This window comes from Triticum dicoccoides, chromosome 6B, assembly GCF_002162155.2.
Source record: "Triticum dicoccoides isolate Atlit2015 ecotype Zavitan chromosome 6B, WEW_v2.0, whole genome shotgun sequence".
Classification (NCBI taxonomy): Eukaryota; Viridiplantae; Streptophyta; class Magnoliopsida; order Poales; family Poaceae; genus Triticum; species Triticum dicoccoides.
In genome coordinates, this window is record NC_041391.1 from 574,517,548 (window position 1) to 574,523,545 (window position 5,998).

Below are 5,998 nucleotides of genomic sequence, written 5' to 3' on the forward strand. Positions count from 1 at the left end.
TGATGAAGTATAGGCGTCGGTTGGGAGCCCTCCCAAACAGTTTGAAAATCAAACGGGATGCATTCCCGCTGACGGAGTACAGCGTGATTGTGTTGCCACCTGTCATCATGTAGTCACACTGAATTTCTGTCATCACAGCCCACCTGTACACGAGAGCTACTTGCCAAGCATTGTTCAAAAGAGATTCTTTTCAAATTGGGGCATAGGAAAATCAACTGAAGCTTGCCCTGAAAATACGTTTATTCAAATCACCTTGCAACTAGAAAGTTCAGTAATATTGAGGAACATCTGCGCCTGAAAATCCATTTTGTTGAAATCATCTTGCAACTGGAAGGTTCAGTAATATTGAGGAACATTTGCACCTGAAAATCCGTTTTGTTGAAATCATCTTGCAACTAGAAGTTTCAGTAATATTGAGGAACATGCGTAGCCACCATTAGATGGTACTAATTATCTCAAATAACAAAAGGCGATGTATTAGGTCGGGCAAACTGAAGCAACAACCCAGAGTATACAGTAACAGTTATTATTATTACACATAATATAATACAAGCTGCTACGGAGCCCTCAACAACACGCAATAAACTTTCAGGGCCTGCTAATCAGGTCACTTGCACAGCTGCTGTTGCTGTAAAGTACCAGTTTCAACAACATGCATCACAACTTTAGGTTTGTTGCAGGTGTTCTTTCTGTGACCACCAACTCCCCAGTTTGAACATTTTGCTTCCTTCCTTTCTTTTCGAGGAAGATCACCCCTCTGTGGACAGGTGATGCTCTTGTGCCCACGCTGACGGCATGTAGTGCAGAAACGAATGTGTTCGCTTGCACCGCATGCACCACCACGAATGTGTTCGCTTGCACTGCATGCACCACCAGCACCAGCGTACTGCCATTTTGGACTTTTTGCTTTTTGCACCCAGGTCATCGTATGGCGGCTTGCTCACCTGGTGGTTGGTCGGCCCGCCTTACGCTATCTCTCCAGAGCCTTTAGAACCATGAAATTACCAATTACACTACCTTCGGTGTCAATACAAACATCCGTTGTGAGTTGCATGCCATGTAATCGCTTCTTTGCTTTCCCTCTTGCCTGGCTAAATTCTGTCTTCTAAGCCCATTCCATCTGGATAGCTGCCATAGTTGTCAGTTCCCGGATTTGCTCTTTCAAGAGATCCATTGCATATTCATATGTTTATGTGTTTGCATCTCCAAGTCTTGCAACCTCAAGTGCATGGGTGTACAGGTTAGAGTGTCTGAATGTTATTGAGTTAACTGAAACTCTATCCTTCTGAAGATGTGCCAAGTGATCTGGCAGCATATCCCTTGCATCTTTTGTCCATCGCTTGAGAATGTGCTTTGCTGGTATCTGGTCTGTACCTAGGAAATCGAGGACCTACAAATAGGAAGCTCCTATCATCAGTTATGGTATTCAAAGCTGGCTTTTACCTTAATTGCATGGCAGCACAGAGATCCGGTGTGCTCAAATTTTCACACTCACATGTGAGTTCCCTGCCCTCATCAATAACCTCCACTTTATACTCTACCCTGCACTACTTGTCATGTTTCTCTGGGTGGTAGCGTCGCCACAATACATCTTGCCTTTATCAATCTCTTCTACCCTGAAATGTCCGGCCTCGTACAGTAGTTCACCAAAATTTTCAAACATAGCTCGAGTGTAGACATCACCAGCATGCAACTCCAGTGATTTGTTCATTTTCATCACTGGGGATGTCTGCATTGTATAGGGATCATGGATTATATGTTATGAAGCACACAGGGAGCATATGAAAACATATTCATTCTATACATTAATCCAAAGAAAAAAAAACTTACTATTTTTGTACGCCTCTCTCTTCATAGTTCTCACTTGCCTCCCTATCGAAAAGAAGCCTCATGTACTGTCGAACAAATAAATGCATGATGCAGCTTGCAGCTTGCAGCTTGCAGGGACATACCCTTCAGCATACGGTTGGCGCTTTCGCTGCGTTCTGCTGGTCATTTTTGCACAAAATTTTCCCTTGAAGCATTGTTTTGACCACTTTGATCTTATTTCATAGATCTGCGTTAGGTAATGGTGTTTTTTTAGACCATGTGTCTCTGTCAGCACTTTCCATGCAGTCTCGAACTCATCAACCGTCAGCATGTGATGTATTATTTTGTGGAAATCTGATCTGAATTTGCTCGTCTTTGTGTAATACGGACCAAGATATTCTTTTGCTTTCTTAAGCACGTGACACTTGCACCACCAGTGCGTGCTGCTTGGCATCACTTTTTCTATTGCTACCTCCATCGCCCTGCACTGATCTGCACAGACATGAAAACATCTCCTATCAAAGCACCATACTTAAAAATGGAAACCCCGTAGAGAGCAAATATTCAAAGGCATGAGCGTACTATATAGAATGTTGAAAGAGCAAACACTCAGCGGAGCAATCATGACAGGGATACAACATGGAACTGAAAGCTAACAAAATTTAAAACAGAGAACAGAATAATCGCACATCATGCTGATAAATTCATTGAACACCCACTCAAATGTTTCACCCGTCAATTTTGGCGATAAAAGGTACTCCCTCCGTTCCTAAATACAAGTCTTTTTAGAAGATTTCAATATGAACTGCATACGGAGCGAAATGGGTGAATCTCACTCTAAAATCCATCTATATACATCCGTATCTAATCCACATTGAAATCTCTAAAATACCTATATTTAGAAAACGGAGGGAGTAGGATTTTATAAAATACATGGAATAGTAGAAATTTATAAGAAATGTATGGAGGCACGTGAGGTGAAAGTTAACTTTTTGTGAAGCGAAATATCCTTTTTTGTTTGCAAAGGAAAATGTGAATATTTGCTAGGATGGGAAAACCCCAACCAGTTTTTGTAATCATGTCTGTACGAATTGCCTTGAGAAGAAAAAATACTTTTATTGTGGGAGTTTTAACAATGAGCATATAGAACATCACCCAGAATAATTGGTACAATAATTTTAGCAAACATCTGTCCTAAAAAGGGTACGTGCAGCAATATAGAACTAATGGGTAGCTTGAATGTAAAACATAGCAAAGATATTTATAAGCAGGCCAGAAGAAGCTACGATTTTGCTAACAACTGGACTAAAGAGTTTTTTTAACAGAAAATAGTGTATTTAACTCTGCTCTAGCATAAGTTCTGAAGCCTATATCCACATTCATGAAATGACTTCAAACTGAAGAAGGCCATGACAGAAGCATATTAAGACTTCAACACAGGTTATAGGAGGTAGATATCTCAACATAGCAATAGAATTAGGATATCATAAGTTGCAGAGCACGACGCCATTGAAAGGCCCAAGATAGGTCAGCCGAGGTTACTGCAGCACATCGACCTGACTCGAACTCCATATTGATTTTTCAGCAGCATATCTTGTTGCAGTTCTCCTTCCAACCAATCAATCCGTGGGATGCTCTTGTTAAACTGTAGAAATACAATTACAAACTATCAGAAATGGGATCAATGAACCCTGTACAATTTGCAACAGCTATTAATCTCAGGAAACAAACCAAAAAACGGTTTGTAATTCTAACTGCAATCTACTTTCAGGGATGCACAGTAGTGCAGATCATTCAACACAAATTTTTTTTTGTCTAGTACACTGAAAAATCAAGGGGGGCAAATAGGTGCAGTCCCATAGCGAGAGCTTCATTGATAGATTTTTCTAGTGGACAACATCTTCCTACAATCCTACTGGTGATTTGCAATCTACTTCCAGGGACGAAGTAGTACAGATTATTCAGCACAATTATTTTTGTCTAGCACACTGAAAAATCAAGGGGCAATTAGCTGCAGCCCCAGAGCGAGATCTTCATGAAATCCACATACCTCTTTGTCCAGCCCGGCGCATGCGGATCGTCTTTGCCAGTTGACTGTTCCAAGTCTGGCGCTGACAAGCTCAGGCCATCGCAGGTGCTGTTCAGGCCTAGTTGAACTGTCAGTGCCGCATCGCCCACATCACCAATGCTCGAATCGGCGGCCGCGAAGGCCAGAGTTTGGACGGGGTCGCCGTCCGGTGGGCAGTCGCCGCCTACGAGATCCGGCAACGGGAACCTGCCAAAACAACAGAGCACTCCTAATTTGCGCCAGCAAACATACCTGTCAATCGGATCTGATAGATACTCGAATCCATTGCCTCCCGCCTCCGTCGTCGCCATAGCTCGGAGCTTGTCCCACTGTGCGGCGCTACAAGGGATCCGCGATATGTTTATCCATTGGCGAACGCGCCGTTGCGCCGGAACCCATCGATGGCACACGTTATGTGGATTCTGTACCAACGGAACAGACAGAAGCTCGCCGTGAAGTTACCCCATTATCACGGCGACGTCTCGGTATGATCCTGTTCAATGGTCATATGATACCTTTCTCTATACGAGCATGTTGATTACATGCATGCACGCGTCGCTGTCTTACTGGCACGCCTACCAGGAGCAGGCGAGCCCGTCCTCTCTATCGCCGTGTTCTGATACCCCAATCTGATCCCTCAGCAAATCAAGAAGCCAAGTAGTGAAAGTACATCGGTTTTAAGCAGATTTCAGAAAATGTTCAGTGATGAAGGTGAAGGAAAAAATTCAAACCAAAAGAAAATTAGTGGCAAATCAATGCTTCATAGGTCAGCAGATTATTTTTCAGTAAGAAGGAACCAGATGCAGATTCAGTACACAGGTAAATTTGGAACTTCAGAGGGACAACATTTCTATAACATGTACCAGCAATCCAGGTTCCATGGAACTACTGTTAATCCACCACTGAGCATTGAAGGCAGTCAAGGTAGTCATGGTGATGGAATAATCCAGAGAGGGATGCATGAGAGCCACAATGCAAAGGGAGTTACACCATCACAGTTATCATTGTACTGCATTAACACAGGAGAAAAGCAGTTTGAAGCCAATCAAAGGGGTACGAACAGTCCAGAGAAAGAGATATCGAACAATCAGAATGGAGGTCTTCTGAGAGAGGAAATGGACACGCTGCCATATAGTGTTCCTAAGGAATATGGGGTGAGACATGTCCTTCAGGAGAGGAAAAATTATGAGCCAGACATGAGTGTGCGGCGAAATGTTTCGACTTCAACCCCAGATACCGTGCAAATTAATTCCTACTCAACCAACACCCCAACCTTAGTTGGCAAGAGAGGTCATTCCCAACACACACTACAAGAAACACCGGCGAGCAAGAAGTGGGCATCAGATAGAGGAATCCATGGTGGGTCGACGCAGAGCATTTTTGAAAGAACTCAAAATCAGGAGATGCAGATTCCTACTGGACCTAGAGAAGCTGGAGGTCAAGTAGCAGAGGAATACGACTCAATCCAACTCGGCAGTCATGTTGAAAATCCACAGCCTGTTGAAGCTGGAGATCGAATTGTTAGATGCAACCAGGAAGGAGAGACTATATGTAGAACATCAGGATCAGATATTCACCAGTCTGCCGAACCTGGAAATGTTAACTCAAGTGATTCATGACTCAAGTGATTCATGGCTTCCTCTCAATGGGTCTGGAGGCCCGATTAGGCACTGCCATAATTCCTCCAAGAAAATGGGCAGTAGGATTCATATGTACACAGGCAGGAGATCAGATATGAGGAAAAATGGTAGCCCTTTTCCTACTAGCAACAATAGATCATCAGCAAGGATGAATTCATTAAGAGGAGATGATAATGATCCATGGCCCATTAGAGCGTCTACACCAGCATCTAGCGCTACTCCTTGTGAGTCTACATATGGTGCTTTATTCTCTCCTAAAACAATTACCGACAGATACATGAATATGGATGCTCATGTTTGCGGTAGTGGCATTAGAAATGAAGCCCAGGTCCAAAGACAAGTTCAAATTAACAATGATGGCATAGGTGATGCACTTCCTGTTCTAGAAACTCATCTTGAAGGTGATGTAAACACTGATGGGGCTATGGCGCCAGCCCTTAAGGCGCCATGGGCGCCATGAGGATGATTGCCTGGAACTGCC

General features: G+C 43.3%; 1 long non-coding RNA gene across 2 annotated transcripts; it reads right to left on the minus strand.

Moving 5' to 3' along the window:
* Positions 1-458: 458 nt before the first annotated feature.
* On the minus strand, positions 459-4,358 carry LOC119323153. 2 transcript variants are annotated; one of them, XR_005156150.1, is made up of 5 exons: positions 3,860-4,344; positions 3,366-3,454; positions 1,831-2,301; positions 1,496-1,729; positions 459-1,390 (listed from the first exon to the last, which is right to left on the minus strand). It is a non-coding gene; the product is annotated as an uncharacterized LOC119323153 (long non-coding RNA). The 2 variants fall into 2 exon arrangements; XR_005156149.1 differs by having other exon boundaries at positions 1,831-3,454; positions 3,860-4,358.
* Positions 4,359-5,998: the final 1,640 nt, after the last annotated feature.